The sequence below is a fragment of the Ambystoma mexicanum genome, chromosome 8 (genome assembly GCF_040938575.1).
Source record: "Ambystoma mexicanum isolate Mex_15411 chromosome 8, UKY_AmexF1_1, whole genome shotgun sequence".
In the NCBI taxonomy this organism is placed as follows: domain Eukaryota; kingdom Metazoa; phylum Chordata; class Amphibia; order Caudata; family Ambystomatidae; genus Ambystoma; species Ambystoma mexicanum.
In genome coordinates, this window is record NC_090929.1 from 146,876,660 (window position 1) to 146,897,414 (window position 20,755).

The 20,755-nt window shown below is 46.0% G+C and overlaps 1 protein-coding gene across 8 annotated transcripts in view; it reads right to left on the reverse strand.

The window, feature by feature from the left end:
• The window catches only part of DAB2IP (DAB2 interacting protein), a 1,964,804-nt gene that overhangs the window by 372,382 nt on the left and 1,571,667 nt on the right, over positions 1-20,755 (reverse strand). The window lies entirely within an intron of this gene.

Genomic DNA, 20,755 nt, shown 5'->3' on the forward strand with positions numbered 1-20,755 from the left:
TATTTATCCCACTGCTCCCCTCCCTCCGTAAGCATTTTGAAACACGTGTCTGTGTATGGGTGCTATACAAATAAACAACGAATAAATGAATACATAAATCTGTTAATGCCCGCTAAGGGCCTGTGCAAGGACTTTGGAAGTGCAATGCAAAGTGGTATTTTGCCACCTCCCCAGTGAGACACATTTGATATTTGAAGGGGCAATGTGGTGGCCAGGCAGCTGCCCACTGGAGCTGTGCCAGGAGCTCATGCCCACCTCCATGCATCTGTGCTCATCTGCTAACCTTTAATAGACCATGACATGTTTAAGAACTCTGCAAAATAGTCATGTGTGGCCCAAAAGGCATTGCATGTCTGCTGCTGCTGGTTTCACGTGTTTTTGCTGTGGTTGTTTTCACCACAACTATTTTAACCATGGTGTTCTCCCAGACCCACCCCCCACCAACTCAAATCCCCTATCCCAACCACACAACACAGATATGTGTAAAACAATAAAAGAAATCCTAAAATTGCCGCGACAAAAACACAGTACCCACTGGTAATGAATATCACGTGCATTGCTAATTACTGCATTAAGGGCAGACATCCCAGGGTGCAATGAGGCAACGCGCGCCAAAAATGATATATCTTACCGTTTCCTGGTTTGATAAAGGAAACAACAGGAGCTCATTACCTTGTAACAGAACATCATTAGGCAGGCGCGGACCTTTTATTGGGAAAGTTATTTAGGTTGCTTTTATGGAGGTAGGTCCACTTCACCATATTACAGAAGGCCTTTATAGATGAAGCTATGGTTTGTATGAGACAGTCTCCGAGCACTGAAGGGAGTGTTATTCAATCGCAGTGAGGGACACAAGTAGCTTTGTTGGGTGATGTCTAGGCAACACTGTTCAATGGAATATTCTGGCAAGGGCGGGATCTAATTGCATGCATCTCTGCGACTCATTGCTAGGTAACATACCAGATCCGCGTATTTTGCCCAAACATTGATGTCTTGACACGTAGATTTGACTGCGCTAATGCCCTGCAACCATGGGTGGCTATGACAACGTGGCCGTGCCAGCTGATGCCTTCCGCTTTGAGTCCTCACCCCTGGAACATCCTCCTACAGAACCCAAGTGTGCCAAAAGACCTCCTTAAATCCAGAAAAGCACCCCAAGCTGAAATATTCAAAAGTGCTTCCGGAACGCAAACAGCAATACACCTGCCTGCACTTTTCACTGGGCCTGACTGATGGCCCCCCTACTGTTTTAAGCCATTCACGAAATTCACGATGATTAATGTACTGCGGTGAAGTCTGCATCTACCCAGTTCTGGAATGAATGTCCGGCATCAGTGTGAATGGTCCAACTGCACCAGTCCTCCCTGCTACCGTCTCACATACCCACACTGTCCTTGGGGCCCGAGCCTACTACTCCGCTGCTGTAATGCGATCCTTACTGCACCTGTTGTATGCTCTAATAATATGGCGTTAAGCCCCCGTTACAAGGGCTGGAATGGGGGTTAACAACCCGGCAGGCCAAGTTATCGACTCGAGCCAAGCGACAGCGGATAACGAGGGCTCTGGGCCGTTAACCCCCGTTACACCCCTTGGAACGGGGGCTTAAGGCTATTAGCACCCCGGGTTGCCAAAGCCATAACACAGGGTTCTTAAAAAAAAGGATTTGCCTTAATTCAATGGGACGCTGCGCGTGTCCCATTGAATTGGGGGAAATCCTTTACATAGATGGCCCCCATGGAAAAGGGAAGGCAGCGCTCTGTATGGAGCCTCTCCTCCCTTTCCATGGCAGCCAGCTGGAGCCAGGAAGGAGGAGAGGCTGCAGCGAGTGCCCCCACAGCAGAAATAAGGTGGGAAGTGTTTATTTAAAAAAAAAAAAAAAAAAGAGGGTGAGGGGAAGATGGCGGCAGGGGGAGCCAGCCGTCAGGCTTCAGGCTGGCTGGAACGCGGGCTTGCATCGGCGCTTCAAGCCTGCATTTCTGAGCCACCCGATTGGCTGGCTTCCCCCACCCGGTTGCTACTCACCAATAACAAACAGTTGCACATTTGTTGCAATTAGAACCTGGCAGTACCTGAGTGAGGGTGCCAGCACTGCCCATTTTACTGGATTTTAATTTGGCACATAGAGTAGGTGGCTTTTAATCAAAAGTATGTTGGGAATTGTGCTGGTTAAGATGAGAATGGCTCTGAAGTGGAAGAGTCCTGTGGCCCCATGTTTCGATCTTTGGGTCAAGAACCTCATCAGGCGGGCCAACTGCAGAAGCTAATTTCTGTAAACTCAGAGCCGGAGATGAAGACAAAGATGGGATTAAAGTATGGGCCCATTTAATTCTCTGTGAACCACCCCTCTTGCCCCATGCCATCTTGAACAAGTAATGTTTTTTTCCTTTTATTTATACTGATGTCACATGATGTATGAATCCTACTTGAGACCTTTATTGATTGTGGTCTGGTTATGTGTTTTAATCTGCGTGCAATGCTTAGAATAGTTGTGGGTGGATGTAATGCAATTAGTTGTGTTACATTTAAATACAATATTTTTTTTAAAGTTATGGAATAGAAATTTGCTGAAGTCAGCGGTGGGCACAAATCATTCCAGTAAGGCAGCCGTTTAGTGGGCAATAGGCTCGCCGATAATGGTCCCTGCGGAGGCAGAGAGATCTGTGTGACTTCAATAATACGGTCACCCATTTACTTAGTAGATAATCCAAACTTCTTGGCACTTCTGAGATGTGTTATTGACACCAAATGCATGAGTACTTATTTGATTGATATGGGGAAAAATTAACAGCAGGGCCCAGCCTGCTGGGATTTGAACCTGCATGAGTTTTGAGGGGTTCCAGTTTTACCCACATTGCTGCTGGGGTGCTGAGGCAAGCCAACCTCTGAGTATATATCTCACCCAGAACCACCGGCATAAATGCCCAGCGGGCTTCCACTTTCTTTACCAAACCTTGGGATCACCCATGGGGCACCTCTGAAAGTGGGGGCACATCTGTGGGCCAAGGACAACCCAACACAAAAAGAGATGCCGCTCAACGTAGCCCCACTAACTCAGAGATTTTAGAAATATTTAATGGGGACGAGAAGATCACTGGCTACTGAAATTCGGAAGCAGGAGTGACGGCCACTCTACTTCTGCCTGCTACTGATATGATCCAGCTCCTACTTGCGCTGTGCAATGTTGCAGGTGCATTTGCTGCATGCAGTGGGTTTCGGTCCTCTTAGCACGTGCTTCATCAGGCTCTTGAAAGTCATTGCGTCATTCTTCATCCCTTAATACATGACTGTAATGTTATACAATCCACTGGCACCAAGAAAAGAGCAACCTCTCCAGATCATGTAGTCATAGGCATCTAACTGTATCCTCTGGTCAAATGCATAGAGTTGGCCCCGCACACAAGTACGTCTCCAACTATTACCATCTGCAGAATATTCAAAATCATCGACGTTCCGCTTCCACACGCTCCGAAACCACTCCTCCCGAAACAAGCATCCTTCATGGCCATGAGCAAATTAATTCAGCAAATTCCATACCGGACACAGTAACAATGACATTTTTTGTGATTGCATTTTTTGGTGAAAATCCAACACTTGCATGCATGAAGAAAATGAAAGCATGAATTAGCAAAGCCCTTTGCTTGAGCCGCCGCCCCCACGAACGAGCGGTTTCCTGCGAGTGCCTGCAGCGCTCCTGGGCTTAGATGTGACTCTGGAGTTCATTGCTTTTCAGTGCAGTATGGTCAAGTAAAGAACGACAGCTGTCAATCTAGTTAAGTCCTGCTTGATCTGATTTCCAGCAATCAGCGGATCCGTGTCCGGCATGCAGTCAATCTGCCACATTTCATCAGTACTAACACCACAAATGCCTGGTTTAGAAGGGCCGACTGCTCGGCGGCCGCAGGGAATGCTTCCGCTACCTCTCAATTTCCTAAACCGATCATCCTGACCACTGCCCTTAATGGTCCCCCTGCAGTTTGTAAGGGATCTGAAGGTTCTCTCAGTGTGTGTTTCCTCAACACATGTCAACTGACCTTAGCAACCACAATATCCAAACAGGGAACACACACACCGACAAACATCCCGACCTTCTTAACGATCAATCCAAACCCAAGAAAAGATTGCGATAGGCCACTGGGGTTCCAGCCACCTTCTGGATCAATTTCAGGTAAGCAAAAGCCTAGGTTCATCTCTATTTCAGTCCTAGGATATCATTACTTAAAGACCAAGCTTTTATTTTATTTTGTATAGTTCTCCACCGGTAGACTCGCACATTACCAAGCACAGGCTCCGCAGCCACATCTTTGTTGTACCCAAGGATGGGTCTGGAGTTGTGGAAGACCTCAAAGTTGAAAAGCTAGAAGGAACAAGATAGTGGCTACAAAACTCTGCACCCAGACCGCTGCGCATGTAAATCCATCAGAAGGTACAACCATTGTGGGAGAGGAAAGGAGATTGAAGAACTACGCTGCAGGACTGCAGGATGTGCAAATAAAACAGGGTTGCATTTGAGGTGGATGGAGATGGTGAACTATGTACTATGATCCAGGACTGAGACATGAAATACCTCTAACATATGGAATTAGACCACCCCCCTTTTATGACCGTCACCCTTTTGTGACATGTACAATAGTATTAGCCATTGTGTGGCTTTTGGATGATGCTTTTATCGGGTGTGCAGTGATTATGGGGAATCACAAAAAAAACCAATCCAATTACTACAGATCAAAAATAACTGATTCCAAAATAAGGAATTTGGGGAAAAACTAAAAATGGGGTTGGGAGTGGGAATAGTGGTTTTGGGGGTGGGGGAAAAGTATTGGAAACAAAAAAAAGGGGGGCTTTTGACGGAAACCCCCCAAAAACAACAAAAAAGGAATTTGTTAATTTGGAATTCGTTATTTTGGTATTATTTGTAATTGGATATCATATGTAACTTTTAATCATATCCCAGTCTCTCTTCTCCCACTCTGTGTACACTTAATGCTTCAGTTGCCGTTCCCAGCGTTTACTAGCCATACCTTGAACTGTCTCTACTTCTCTCCTTCAGGTGCCACCCCTTTTGCTGCTCTGCCTAGGGCTGTGCCCTCTAGAATGGGCAACACATGCCCAGGGGTCACAGCCCCTGCCCCATTACCTAAGAAACGTGTAAACAATGTCCTACTTCGGCCAATCAATCGCCGCTGTATCTGCCTCTTGCAGTGTTCAGTTTCTCATCACTCTTACACTTGCATCCCCTTTGCTACATCAACATTTATTTTTCATTCTCTCGCTTTGTGACGATACCACGGGCAGGAGATGTGGGGGCACCGAGGTTAACTTTCAACATTAGCTAATAAATTGAGAACGGATTTAGATAACTGTTGAAAGGCGGGCTAAGAATGTATGCCCATCATCACTGGCCTACAATTTAGCTCCGTGATTTGATGTGTGCCCGTGTTTCACCTAGAAGCCACTTCATAGCGCTAAGTGTATAATGAATGGTTTCTTGCCACATTATTGGAGTTTGGCTGAACACCTTAGAGGCTTCTGGAGTCTAAACTCAACAAAGAAGACCATCTATGGAACGGGGTGTGGCTCTAGGGGTCTGTGCCTTTTTGGGGGAGGGGTAGTTCTATTTGTTACTATAAAAGACGCAAAGACTTTCGCGAAAAAAGATGGTTTGCAGGACTTATATTAGTAATAATTGGGTGGGGCGAGCCAGGGACATCATTTGGGTGTTGCTAGGAGTCACAGTAGTGACCGCTGTTGTCTCCCCTGCTACCCCTGGCCAAAAAAAAAAGGTAGATATTTTTAAGCTGGCTGTGGGTGGCCCTCCGCTTTTTTACATCGCAATGGAGTCCAATGTTTCTCCAAGTATTGGTCATAGGCTGTTATGCCATTGGCAGGGTTTAATAGAATGGTAGAATCTAGCATGGTAGTGAAGAATTTGACGAGTGGAGCTACTGGGCTTGTTCCATTGTTTCGAGTGTGTCGCCAGTTCATAAGTGGCAGGTAGACATATAGCAGTCAGATTCCCCCAAGATAGCGGTGAGGCACCGACAAGAACAGAACCCAGAGATTTACAGGGGTGTCATCAATTTGGCGCAGGGAAGGCATTAGAGAGAAAAGTCTCCAAGCATGCAGTGAGACTACACTACCATTGCCCGAAGTCTTCTTGTAGGCTAGTGGCACTCAGGTACCTGGGGCTTGCTCTCTGGGGTGTTTGTCAGAGAGCGGAGCCAAGTGTGGGGCCCTTCTTACCAGCAAATCAAAAGGCAAGTAGAAAACCAAGAATGTACAACTCGCGTCGATGATCATTTCAAACGCTGACGAAGAAAATGAGGATCAGAGTTCTAGGATTGAGTGGCAAGAGTGTAGGGACTATGTACCAATCAGCATGGCTGGTACTCAAGCAGTACCAGCCTGCCGAGAACTCTCAAGAGATGGACAATGCCAACGCAAGCCATTGGCAAAGTCTGCTGAGAAAATGCAGCAGTGAGCTGGGCAATAGAGACAGGGTGCATTAGTTTACAGCTCACAAATAAGATAGCCAGGATCATGAAAGAAATCACACGTGAAAGATGGCAGTGAAATGTATACAATGATCTGGCTTTATCATTGCCATATCATTTATTTAAAATAAATAGTAGCAAGTGACTGTATAACAAATCTACATATAAACATGTTACATATATGTATCCAAACAATAAATGTAAAAAAATAGTAGAAAGGTTTTCGCATTGACCTTCTTTGTGAACTTATTCGTTTTGGCCAAAAGGTGGTGGCCTACCACTGCCCTAGCACCGCCTTTAAGCAGAAACTAGAGTACAGAAAGGATGGAGGGAGATGGGATGTGAGAAGGGCCACACAGCTTGTGAATGGGTATTTACCAACTCATTTACCACCCAAGGATATGCAAAATACTACTGTTTTTCCCATCGACTACCAGTCCCTGCTGACCCAGAACTCACACTCCGAGGAAGTCTTTGAGCTAGCTCTATTATGCAGCGACATCATGCTTGGCACTGTATGGGCCTGCCAGTGGTATTTCTAAGTTGTCTTCTGGGAGTTGACAGCTCAATTGCAGCTGTAAATGAGCCCCTGTCATAATAAAACATGGTTTAACCATGTGTGCCTTTGGCGACTTGATTAATAAGTAATATGTGTGCCCCTGTCTCTGTTTTTTAAGTGAAGTCCTGTTAAAACAAGCTTTGGCAAAGCCAATAGTTGACATCACATGCCTAGGTAGTCACACCATTTTCCAGCTATCACCATATTTTGGGCAGGAACTGCCATTATGACAGTCCCCAGCAAATTCTTAGCCCAAATTTCTTTCTCTTGCCCAATGCTTTATGTACTACGTGCCATGCACTCCAGGGACATGAAGACATGTATTTATTCCGAGGAAACAAATCGTGAACATAGGTCAATGGCAGTCAACCCTTCTCTTTTTCTATTAGGGGCAAAGATGGGTTTTGTTTGCCGTTTAGTTGGTCATGTGCATAGAGTCAAAAACAAGATCAAAGGTTTTCAGCTGAGATTGAACTAGTACATATGTCTGAAAGAGATACTCTTCTCTACATGTATATTGTGAGGCTGCTAAGGGGAGTGCTGCCAATCGAAATGTTGCATCCAAAACGGAGGAGGTTCCGCCCTCTGCAGATACTCTTGTCTCTGCAAAGTAAATTTGGAGCATCATGCATTTGACTAACAGAATGGGTGACATACCTGCCACATACTAATCGGGAGGTTATTCCAGTCGTGTTTTTACGTGCATTCTTTCACTGATAGTCTGGATTTCTCCATTCTAAACACCGGCCTACAATTCCCAGAATGTATTGCAAAGAAAAAAACCAGGGCTATGCCATTATCTTCCAAATGGAATTGAGCATATTTTCATGGATGGAGTGAGGTACACAATACCACTGGGCAGAAACACACATTGGTGCAAGCAATGAGTCGTGCCCCTTGCAATTTCTGTTTAATATGCCTTCTGACCGTGTCGGATTTCCTCCTTGCCCCTTTCTGAGATTAAAGTAGCAGTCACCTCCACCATTTTGTTTGGCAAACTCATTAAGAAACTTTTTTCTAGCAGATATACATGTTTAATTGGGCACATCTTAACTTATCCCAAGAAATACTGAGATTTGCTTGGACAACAGAAAGATTCTGACCGTGATCTGCAGGTCGCAGGTTCGAATCCCGGCAAGGCCAACTCAGACTTTCATCCTTCCGAGGTCAATAAATGAGTACCAATTTCGGTTGGGTGATATTGTATGTAAATATGTGCTCTGTAAAGTGCTTTGGATTAAGGCGCTATATAAATAACACATCATTATCATTATGTTAAAATGAAGCTGTGCGGGAGACAGCCTCTTTTTGTTGGAGACTCCCGTGAGTTGCGGGAGACTTGGTTGGCAGGTCTGCTGTCAGCAGGTGTAAATCCTGGCGACCCCGGGCGTCCTAATCTGGAATCAACCTCTGTATTCTCTTTGGACCGAAGCTGAGTTTACAGGCTGTAAAAGGCTTTTAATAACTTTTTTGCTGAGTCTGGGCAGATTCAATCATCAGAAATACGATTACGGTCAGTAATGTATGTCATACACCTTCAGTTAGGTAACCCATACGTGAGCTGCATGGTAGTTGGCAGTTCACACAGTGCTGTGTACACAAGCAATGCATAATCAACACTGTTGAGCATGTGGGCGTGCAGGGGACGTTGAGCCATTCAGTCACAGACAGTCAGTTACTGCCATTTTAACTTCTCTGGTAAAATGTGAGGTTGATGGATACTAGGCAACAAGTTTTACGGAATTGCCACAGGTAACTCCGCCAGACCACTAACGAGGCCCCTTGACTTTTTTTCTCTAGTTTTACGATGCTAACTACAAAGAGGGCTTTGAATGGCTTTTATTAAAGAATTTAAAAAATAAATGGAAAAACATCCCCCTGTTTTTCCACCGGATTGTGTTAATCTGTTCCCTTGAGTAAATGCATGACGTTGTCGTAAATTTGAGCGGCAGACGGAGCGTCATGATGCTTCTAACCAGGAAGCCGGCCAAAGCAAGGTGGAATGTCACCACCAGACCGGTCCGGATTCACTATGCCCAGCTGTCAATCAATTCTTATGAGGGATCAGAGTTCCTCTACGTGGTTCGTACTCCAGCCCACTTTACTTTCATTCATATTGGAAGAGTAATGAACGAATGAGGTCCTACGCGATGCCACGCCAGCACCCCTTGGCAAAGATTTCTAAATGACAAATAACCCTCAGTGGTGTAAAAAGGAGGTAATGCAAGGAACACAGGAAGAAAGCCACCAGAGATGTGCAAGAGAGCGAAAGAGCAAAAACACCAACGTGCATGTGGAAAATGGACTCTAAGAATGATATTCAATAGGGTTCTATGTTAAAATACCCCTTTAAAAACACACCACGGTCAGAATGAAGAGTCCAAAAAACGAAATGTTCATTAAAAATATTATAATGAGTAATAATGAAAAAGAAAGTAAAGATAACGTAAAAATGTTGAAACAAACCACACAACTTCCAACACAGAAACATGATTTGTGTCTGAGTGTTTTTTCAAAGACATCTTCTGAAAGTTAAGGACTTAGATGGAGATGTAAACCAGCTACTGGTGTAATAAAAATGTCTTAACCAGGTCTGTCTTCAGCCACTAGATTTATAAACACTATGCGTGTCGTTCAACGAAGTCCTGTTAAAACAAGCATTGGCAAAGCCAACAGTTTTGACTTGTGTATAAATATTAGGCATTTGCCAGACACTGCCATTATATGCCCAGGTACTCACACCATTTTGCACCTGCTACCATCAATAGCCAGTTAATACCACCATGGCACGGCCTGACAAGTGTCTTTCCCATGCCTACACAAAAGCCCACGCTTTTGGCAGTGCTTGTTTTCAAATGTCGAATTGTAACTCCTGTGATTTAAGACCTTTAAAGTAGGTCTTTTCCCTTAATTACATTAACATTAGTTTTTCATTGTCTTGGTTTTAAGTGACAGTTATATAGTGGTTTCATTTTGCCATGGGGTATTTTCCATGTGTTCTTTTAACTGCGTATCATAAAGACTGACTTGAAAATAAAAACACAAACTATAGCGCCATGTGCACGGTTTTTTCAAGAGGTCTGGCAGCACTACCTTTTAATCTCCCTGCAAGACTAGACTGCAGCGTCCAGGCAAAGGCATTGTGGGGGAGCAGACGGAGAGGCACTGGATGCGTCCTCTCTTCTGCCAAGTTAGGAAGAAGCACATTTTATCATCCTACTGAAAGATTATGGGCACGGAAAATGGCTTAGGTCTGCCAGATACTTTTCTGAAAAAGTGCCAACACCTCCAAGTCTTCTGCTTTTTCCCAAAGCAACTGAATATAAGGATGTGCCCAGAGCTCAGAAATAAGAGTATTTCACTCAATATTTTTCAAAATTGGGAGTCAAAGGATATTAGTGATTAAAAACACTGTTTCTTTACGTTTGGAAGAGAACAAACATTCTTTGTACCAGGGATGTCATTTCACCAAAATGCCAGGGGTGGCGAAAGTGACGTCACACGACCTTTGACCTCTGATTACATCAGAGGAATTGATGTCATTTGACCCCACCCCGAAGTGACAACGCAGAAAGCAATGGAACACGACCTTTCACCCCTTGACAAAACAGGAAGTGGTATCACATAGCAAGTACACTACGAAAAATATGTTTACGATATCACTATAATGTAATATATGCTTCATACAAGAATGGATCACCATATGTAGTGTTAATATCAGTGTGTATGACTGAATGCAAGCAGACGTCCAAGGCCAAATGAGAATGGTGTGTTGTTGTATAGCTCTTACGCAAACGCTCTTTAAATAGAACAAATATACATACAATATCACAGTCCCAGGAGTATAGCTCAGTAGTAACGTGCTCACCTTGAAAGCAAGACGACACGAAGCAACACAGGTTCGTTCCACGCTTAGAAACCTCTGGGTATTTAAGCGTGTTATAAATACGCAACTAAGAAAAAACATTTTTTTTTAAATTACGCAACTAAAAATCAAACAATTCCTGTAATAGCGCCTCGATGCCCGCGGGATGTGTGAGCGCTATAAAAATGTGAAATAAATAAAATAAAAATCACCCAACTTGTGTTGGTACTCATTTATCCACTTCAGAAGGATGAAAGGCTGAGTTGATGTATTTAAGAACAAACTAAATCAGTGACTTACCACCTGAAGTGTGCCTGAAATAAACCTTTAATGGGTCTATCAGTTATTGTATAGAATTCCAGAAAGACACATTATTTGTTATTCCTATTCTTTCTTATTTAAGATCACTGCTTTAAGTTTTACACTTGTGGGACCCCTTGTTTTTTTTTTTTTAAAAGGCCTGAAAAAGAAAGCCAGCCACTGCAAAAATAAAAAGCCACACGGCGCTGGCCACAGCCCAGGAGCTTATACTTTCACTATTTTCGTTTAAACTGTTTTTTTTTGTTTTTTGTTAGGGGTAGCAAGGGAAACCTCAGAGTTTGCAACTGCGACCCCTGGCAACCCCCAAATGCCATCCCTGTTTGTAGCTAGCAATTTCTGGAAATGAAATAAATGAAAAGAACATTTTTGATCACATAAACGTCAGCGGATCAGACAGTGGTCGGGAGGATAGCTCAGGAGCAACATGCTCGCCTTGGAAGCAAGACAACACGGAGCAACACAGGTTTGATCCCCAGGTCCGCGCTTTGAAACCTCTCGATATTAAGCGCGTTATCAATAATCTATCATATCATACAAAAGAGGTTTGATTTCTGGGCGAAGCTGCTCACATCACTGGTCTGAGCACCTTCCCTGAGCAGTGTTACTGGTCATAAAGGGATTGGTCCATGCATACCTGTCAATCCTTGTTGTTCTCTGCTGGTAGCACAGGCACAATTTCAGGCAGTAAAACAGGCCTGCACACTGCTTATGTGGAGTCCTGGCTGTGACAGCGAGTCTCATCTAAGTCTCATGGACCGAAAACAAGAATCCAGTCCTTAGGGCGTACCAGAGCCTAGTCTGAAAAGGATTTACTGATCAGTGTCTGGAATCGTATTTGCTTCTGCGGTGACAATGGATATCGCTGCAGGTGGATTATGAAGGGGGAGAGGTGTGATCTGATCGTGTGCATTAACATAGGGACCATTCTATGGATCTGGGTCAACAGTGTGGTAGGGTGATGGGATACGACGGATCCTCGGGCCGAAGCAACAGCAGCAGCGTTCTTGATATACAACGGCCTACCCAAAAGACTGCATAATACCTTTGCCACGGCTCTACCACTCACAGCGAGTAAACAGAACAGGTGCCAGCGTACAGACTCGCCGGCTCCAGACCGGCCTGGCTGTATACTTCCGTGCAGGTGGGGCTGGCGCGGTCTCTCTACTTGTCCTACCTCCCTTCTGTGTGCCCACTCTGGCTCCAATTCTGAAGTCTGGCTGGCACTGTGCCCATCCACCGCTCTGAGGAGTTCTGCAGTTCAGATGCCCTGTGCCGCCTATTCTTGACCAACATCTTGAGCACGGCTCCCAGGAAGCTTGGAAACACAACAGACGCAGTGTCATGTGATGTGTTTGCCACCTGCCAGGCATCGCGACACTGGCATTCAGACCACCAATTTCCCCCTCAGAAGGTATAAGATCGGGCAACAGGGTTGATCTGGGGTCCAGGAGGGAGGGCGTGATCAGGGCAGGATTCAACACAAATGATACAAACATGATAATAGTAGTGTATAAAACCCCTTCTATTACAGCGATTATAAGCTAAAGACATTCAGCAAGAAGCGCGGTATCAAAAATAATGATATTCAATTTTATGGCAGCTGTGCATTGTGGGTGAAAGGGTTGAGGGACTGACCTGCTTTTATTTTTTTTAAATGACTTAATGTCGTGTTGTAAGTACTTTGGCGAAACGTTCTTCACAAACAGCACAGACTACCTCAGAGCCCCCCACCCCCCAACAAGACTTTGAATAATTTAGGCAGAAGTCAGAGCACCCCACTTCTCATGTTTGTGCTCGCGTACAGCCCCCCTTCCCGCGAATGCCTCCGCTCTCTGTAAATGTGAGATGGGATGTCATTTCGGATTGAAATCCACGCCCCTGTTGTTCAATTGAAACAAAATACTACAACATCCCAATTCCTTCCACATTATGGATGCATTAATTGGGAAAAACAAAAAAAAAAACAAGCATGTGAAAGTCGCCTTCCTCCATGTAGCGCTTCGACTGATCCGGCTTTCAGTAAACTGCTTCTAAACACAAAGCTGAGCTTTGACTCTTCGGCTCAAACTGCGTATGTTCTCAGAGTGCCAGAAGAGTGCCCTCAAAGGAAAACATGTGTAAACACAGGGGCTGCGGCCACAATAATCTGATGACTTTAATTAATGCAATTAATTAGAAAAGGGATGTCATAAGCACTCGGCAATTATTCTGGTAATTGGAAAAGTGCTTATAACAAGGTCTGGACACTCTCACAGGCTTTCATTTGGGTTTTTTTGTGGGAACATGTGGCTGCTGGAACCAGGATCCAGAGTCAGTTTCCCTAATACAGCAGCTCTGTCAGACTGCCAGCTGCTGGCCTATCCATGTGGGCATGGTAAAACCAGAGAGGTAGGCAAACTAGAGTGGGCCCAATTCCCCAAACTATGGGAGGACAGAAAGGGGGGACGGGGTGTGAGGGGACCTTCTGGACACCAGCAAACCAGCATCATTTTTATTTGTGTGCATTTATAAGGCGCCCAAAGCAGCCCTAGGGCATCGCGGCGCTGTTAAAGGAATGGCTTACTTAGTTACAATAGCATGACAGCCTGTCTGTGGCTCCTGGTTACAGGGAACCTAATACCAGACAGGTAGCGGTTAACATAGAGTGTTACAGAGGATGGGGCGGGGGCTCTACGGTTTAGTAGGTTACAGGTGAACCGGCTGCAACTAATGCATTCATGAAACACAGGTGTAGAGGGGAGAGCCTAGATGTGAGGCGTGGACTAGTTGAAAGCCTCGTTTTGAGGGCTTTACGGAAGGACAGCTGCGAGGTCTCATTCCTAAGGGTAGCTGGGAGAGCAATCCATCATTCCATCGTCTTGGAGCTATGAAGGGGAAGCAGGTGCCGCCCGCTTTGGCTCGTTTGATGGCGGGGATGTTCAGTTGGTTGGAATAAATCAAATGGACGTTGGTTCTGCCTCATAGACGCCAGATCGAAAATGCTTCCCACCCACCCGTGCCTGCTCCTATACATATGGATGCCAATGAGGAGTATTGTGACCCCCTGTCACGCCTTTGGCCTGGGTAGCCGATGACTCTACTCCCCTTTATCTCTGTACCTCTCAACCCTATAGAGTCAGGCCCCCAACAAAAAAGAGGGTTCCGCCCATTTTTTCTTCCTTGCCAATGAGGACCACTTGCACTTTCAGTGTTCCAGCTGGGTTATAGCGAAGAAGCCTAATTCTTAAACGTGCTGCTCAAAGGGACCGTGGTTTTGAGATGGGCAACCAGTGAAGTCATGGCGGTCCTGAGAGATGTGATCCAACTTTCGAAATCGGTGCAGGAATCTGAACCCTCTGCAAACGGGTCACCCGCTTGTCGGCTAACACAAGACAGCCAAGTCCAAGCACGCAGAGATCAGGCCCTTCACTGCCGCCACACTGTGGGGGAGTGGGATTAATGGCATAAGGCTTCAATTTGTTTTCAATTGGGAGAAACAGGACCTTGTCCACTGTAGATACCTGGGCAGTAAAGGATGAATCTGTCTCCATGGTGATGCTGAGAGTACATACTATGATCACTAGGGTAGGGCACACTACAAAGCCACGGCCAAAAGACGAAGTTCCATGTTTTAAGTGCTGCATTTGCAGTCAAAACCTGGGTCTTGATAGTTGTTTTTGGAGGAGCTGGGTGTCATCCAGATTTGTATGGACCTTTAGTTTGCTAGAGGATAGGTTTTGGTCTCCCAAACATTTTACCTGTTTGTGCTTGTCGTTGGCATAGCGACAGCACTTCCTGGGATCGGCTCAGCCAATGGTCTAGTATATAGATTGCAGAGATGAGGTGACAAAGCCGAGCCTTGTGGGCCCCCCAACTTAGAAAGGTTTGAGGCCGGATGTGAGGGATTGCAGTCCAAGTTGTTCGCCACCCAGTAGAACGGAGCCGGCTCTGGCAATCGGCTGCCCCCCATGCCCAAGCAATTACGATGGTCCTGGGGAGGGGGTGGTCCGCAGTTTCGAAGGATACAGAGAAATCAAGTGGGGTCAGGGCTTCAGCTCCTCCCCTTTCCACATCTTCGGGCCATACCAGTGTGGTACTCCTGCTTGGACACAAATCGGTCTGAGGGGGTCAAGTAGATCATTTTCTTTCACAATTAAGTCGATTTGAAGGGTCCCACCCCACTCCAGATGTTTTGCCAGAGAGGGGAGCTGGGACATGGGTCTAAAGTTACCTAGTTCTTTGGGGTTCAGTGAAGGGTTCTTAAACAGAGGATGGATCACTGTATTTCTTGCAGGACAATTGCTGGACTCAACAAGCTGTTAAACATATATTATAAGTGACAAGGTCACTTTAGAGAAGCTGAGGGATGGGGATTGGGGTACCTTGGGGACGGGTGACTCTCTGCACGCTCCACAATGATGGTGTTGGAGCCACTATATAACGGGGATCACCCAGGGCCTCCATCCCTAGTCTTGTGTTAAGCAACTCATAGGGGCCAGAGACCATGGACGGGGTCCCTGGAATATGACATGCAGTCAGATGGAGGCAATAGGAGGTGTGCAGTAAATTCTGCTCTCTACTGTAGATAGTAGAGTGAGTGCAGTCAGCGGGGTGCACAGTGTATCAGCCCGTAATAGAACAGGGTACCTTTTGATCTGCCTTATGAGGCAAAGCATCACACAGGCAGAGGCACTCATTGGAGCCGTCCTGGATCAGGCGGCTATGGAGAAAGGGCTGCCTGCCTTCAAGATGATGGGCCATGCTTGTAGGCACAACACACCTAAACACACATGAGAGAATGGTAGTTTGTTCATGTTTTCGCCATCAGAGCCCTTGCTCCAAATTATCCTCCAGCTGTCGTGGGTCACCCACTAATGAGCCCAATTACAATTCTGGCTGCAGAATAAAAGGGGTCGCCAACCAGGAGGGGAGTGTGCGAGATATGAATTAGGTGTAAAGGTAAGTGAAGGAAGAGGACAACATAGTGTGAGGGAGGGATGCGAGCAAGAGGAGGAACATCAAAGAGAAACGAGGGAAAGGGAGAGGCAGAAACAAGCGGGCAAAAAGACAACAGAAGGAGAGGAGGGAGGGCGGGAAGGTCTTCAAGACCTGGGCCAAGAGGGTGCTCCTAATCTGGTGAAGAGTGGCCAGACCGGGGTCCAGAGATGAAGGGAAGAGACCAGGGCAGGTGTGCTATAATCTAGACATATGTTAAGGGGCCGGATTTGCAACAGGACGGGAATATTGGGGAGCCCAGCAAGCAAAAGGTTGAAGAGAAGACAAGACACTAGAAGAGGTGGCCTGTGGTGTCGGCCTAACTTAATAGGGTGCATCTATGGAAGCCAACAGCAGGGCAATGTTGTAGCACCTGGTCCAACTGTTAATTGAGAATCTGAAGACTGCCCCCCCCCCCGGTCCCCCATAAAGGAAACGGGGAATGGTACCTGCTAGGAGGATACGATACCCGGAGAGCCACAACACCGGACAAGAATGTCCCAGACCAAGAACCAAGTGCTGGCGACACTCTACAATGCCAGAGACACTGACTGTTGGAATTGTCCTGGGAGCAGGCCTGAGAGAAGCGAGAAGGGTAAGGACTGAAGACCACAGCTCTAAAGAAAAACAGAGGCCTTGTGTAGTATGTAACTACTCTACCACTATTTTTTTAGTACACCAGGACCCCTGTGGGATCAGGTATAAAGAAAAATAAATAAAATCTCAAATTGGTTATCAGCCTTCTTTTCTTCCTCGTGCTTATTCTGTTATTGTTGCAGCTGAGAGGAAGTCTTTACAGTTTTTTGTAGGCAAAATGTTACATGGGGATCCAGAGCATTTTGAGGAATCTAGGAGTACCTCTACATCCTTCAAAAATGGTTCCATTGAGTAGTTTAGTGTCAATCTCATGGTTGCAGTGCCTTCAGTTTTTGCACCGGGTAGCGCATAGAAGCTCTTTGTAAAATCAACTCTTAATCCTTCAGTTAATGCGGAATATGCTGGGGTGCAGGTCTGTGGGTTAAGATCATGGGAACTAGAAAGAAGGTATTAGGATATGTCAAGGTCTTCATTAAATCTATAGGAGAAATATCAGGCTTTCTCTGTCAGTATTGCGAGCTTGTAAAAGCAACATTGTCTTTTAACTATGACTTTGCGCCAACCTAGTAAGGCCTGCATTTTATTCTTTCGAGATTTCTTGTGAAAGTATGTTGTGATCCAAGTTCTTCTGAGAAATATTCATTTCGTGCAGGTCCTAAACTATGTTTTTACTCTTTTGAGGGAGCTCTGGAGGCTAATGAATTAAAGAACTTTTTAGGATCTGATCTGACATTCACACCAGGGGAAGACCACTCAGCCAATAAGATGGCTGAAAGAGTGGGTGAGAATACAGTGTGTACCGCCTGCTCTTTACAGCCACCTGAGGCCCTTTCCCGGAAGGCGCCATCTTGTTTGTGGGTAGCCAACCGGCAGCCTCTCCCTGTTGCCTCACCACGTCCCCCCAATGACATTAGCACCCTTTCCCCCCCCTCCTTAGTCCCCTCCACTTACCTGCTGGACAAGAGCTTTGTGCCCTGGTTCTGGCACTGCCTCCACCCCCAGCGGCTGCCACCAAGGAATTGGAAAAGGGACACAGTCCCTTTTCCTAGGGCAGGGGCCATCTTATTTTTTTTTTTTCCTTTGGGAGATTGGGTTTACGCAATAGTGCGGAGCCCATCTCCAAAGAATATTTTTTTTTTTAATGGGGTGCGAAAAGCAATCATACCCAAGCTGGGGAGCGTACAGGCTGGTAACGGCCCACAGCCCTTGCAGAGGCCCACGCTTCTCTCAGGCTGGTCTAGGCTTGGGCTGGCGGGCCATCACCGGCCATGTACACCCACCAGCTGGGTCATGATTGCTACATTGTACATTTTATGCAGATTATTCAAGCTAGGAATCTTTCAAGATATAGACTGCAAGGTTGGTTGTGCCGTCAAAGCCATGTGCTAAAGCCTCCTTTGTAACAATCTTCCAAGATCTAAATTACACGTCTCTTTGTGTCATCAAAGGCAGTTATGAAATGATATGTCCAACAGGGTCTCGTTAAAAATATTGGTAAAAAGTAAATATTTGATCGAAAGCGTGGCCAACCTGAAGACCAGGCATCTTAATCAGAGTTCCTTAAGGCGCAGAGTTCCTCAAATGCCTCCTTGAGACACAACGTGGCCGGGACAACATAATCCACACACTAAAGGATCAAATCGCCATTGCTACAAGGTGGGGATTTTGTGACAAAACATCCACTGTGAATTCTTAATTGGAACCCACAAGCCCATTTTTGTACTCTTGGGTCCTACATCCGAACAAGCAAAGGGTGAAATACAATCGCTTCGACACGCCCCAACATAAGCGGATAACACGTACTTTGAGATAAAATAAGCTTCACAAGAGTGTTTTCGCGGTCAGAAATTTTGGCTGAATTAGTTTCATAATACTGTGGCTATTTTAAAACCAATTCCACCGCCCTCTCCTGTCAGATTGGTCCAAGATAACTTTGCAGCTGTGCCACATGAGCTCTAAAGCAGCAGACATACAGAGATCTGAGAGCCACGTCTCAGGTAAACAAAATACTTCAACATTGTGAAAAAACGATTGATCTTGCATCAAGCAGAAAACATTTCAAAGTACTGTGAGGTTTTGATGTTAGGATTTTAAACTTGGGTTTGAAAGTTAATGGGGTTTTAAAAGGGGTCCTTCCATTCTACGGTAGTGAATGAAATAAAACGAATTAAAAAATGTTTCTATCCTCGTTAGATACCTAACCGTGTTCTGAAAGAAATTTACAATATCACCCTGGTGCAGTTTCTTGGGCATCTCTTGTGAGGGCAGGTGCAGATGGGCGCTGCCTTTGGTGCGTTGCTGGCACGGCCATGTGTTACATGCAGTCATCTGAAGAGGGTGTCCCAACACCTACTCCAACCAAGTCCAAAAGGAAGGCTTGAGTGCTTAACTTTGAAAGGGCGGTTCCTTCAATAGACATAGAGGAAAGACTCAGTGTTGTGTTGTGTGCAGAAGAAGCATCAATCACTGACCCTAACTCCCAAAGTAATGGCTCACAAAACACTAGGCAGTAATAAAAACAGGACGTTGTCTGGCATATTTCTAAACAACAATTGCTTAACAACAAATAAGGGTCCAGCACACTCGGGCACATACCGTTCCTGTCTTGCTTTCACTACATGGGGTTACGATACAGCGGAGCCGGTCACACACGTCCTGTTTGCCAGTGACTTAGCCAACCAAACACCACATCACAACTGCAGCATTACCGCGATGGCCAATACCGGTAGGGGAGGCCTCCTATATTACGCCAATGCTTACTGTGCAACAAATTAGGGCCGCAGGTTACCTTTGACACCCCTTCACCCAACACTCTCTCCCCCACCGAGAACTTGGTCCAACCCCACTGACACACCACCAAACTCCTGTGAGGAGCTGGGGTGTTCCTACATGTACCCTGACCCCATACCCGACGCCACCAGATAGGAACTCACAAAGACATACACCCATCACTTCACCAACCCCAGACTGGGGGCGATAGGTTCATGACTGCCACCTGCCAGGGCCCCTCTCTCACAACCCCGGACTCCAAGGAGATGGGGACAAACATTGGGTTCAAAACCGTTGCATGTTCAGCCCTGAACTATTTTGAGATATCCGCCAAGACCGGCCACCGCAGCTCAGGAATGCAGCGATCACATGAGTTGCTCATCCGCTCCATGAAGTTGTGTACATGGAAAAAGCAACCTATACAAATTCAACAAAACATAACATACTTGCATAAATAATGCCTTCTGCCTTCTATTGCCAAGATATATAGTTACAGAGCACAGTCAACCCGGAATGACGCACTTTGCAGTGGTGGAGCCAGGGGGACGGGCAGAGGGGGCAACCGCCCACCCCTTTGGCTACCCACTGGTGCAGAGTGCACCCTTCAATGTCCCGCTGGCACCCTATTAGCTGCCCGCCCGGCACCCAAAGCTGCCTCCGCTACTGGTACTTTGGTCACAAGGTGGGATTCAAAAACCAACTCAAATGAAGCCATGACTCGGAAGGGGAAGGCTTACAGGCTATGCACTAGTAGACCAGGACTCAAGTCGAGGCTGCATACGAGTGGACGGAGTCCCTCCACTTCTGCAAGAAGTCCCCCACTTTTTTCAGAGGGCACCTTGATATGCCTAATTTCTGGTGACACCACATTCATTTGGTATGTTAATGAGCCCCCACCCACTTTTCTATTTTAGGATTGACCCCTGCAGTGGACTATTACTTCTCAATCTGATCAAACGTAGGGCACTGACCCAGATGGACAAGGACACCACAACGCTTAACTTCCTTACTTCTGGTAAGTTAAAGCCAAGCACTCTTCCCAGAATGCCGAGCAGCTTCTTTGGGGCAATAACGTCTTGATCATCAGTTGCACTCAAGCTGAAGCTGGCAGTAATCTTCATGCAAGCAGCTGGAGTGGGGGTCCCCAGACTCCCATTGTTTTCAAGGCATTGATAAACA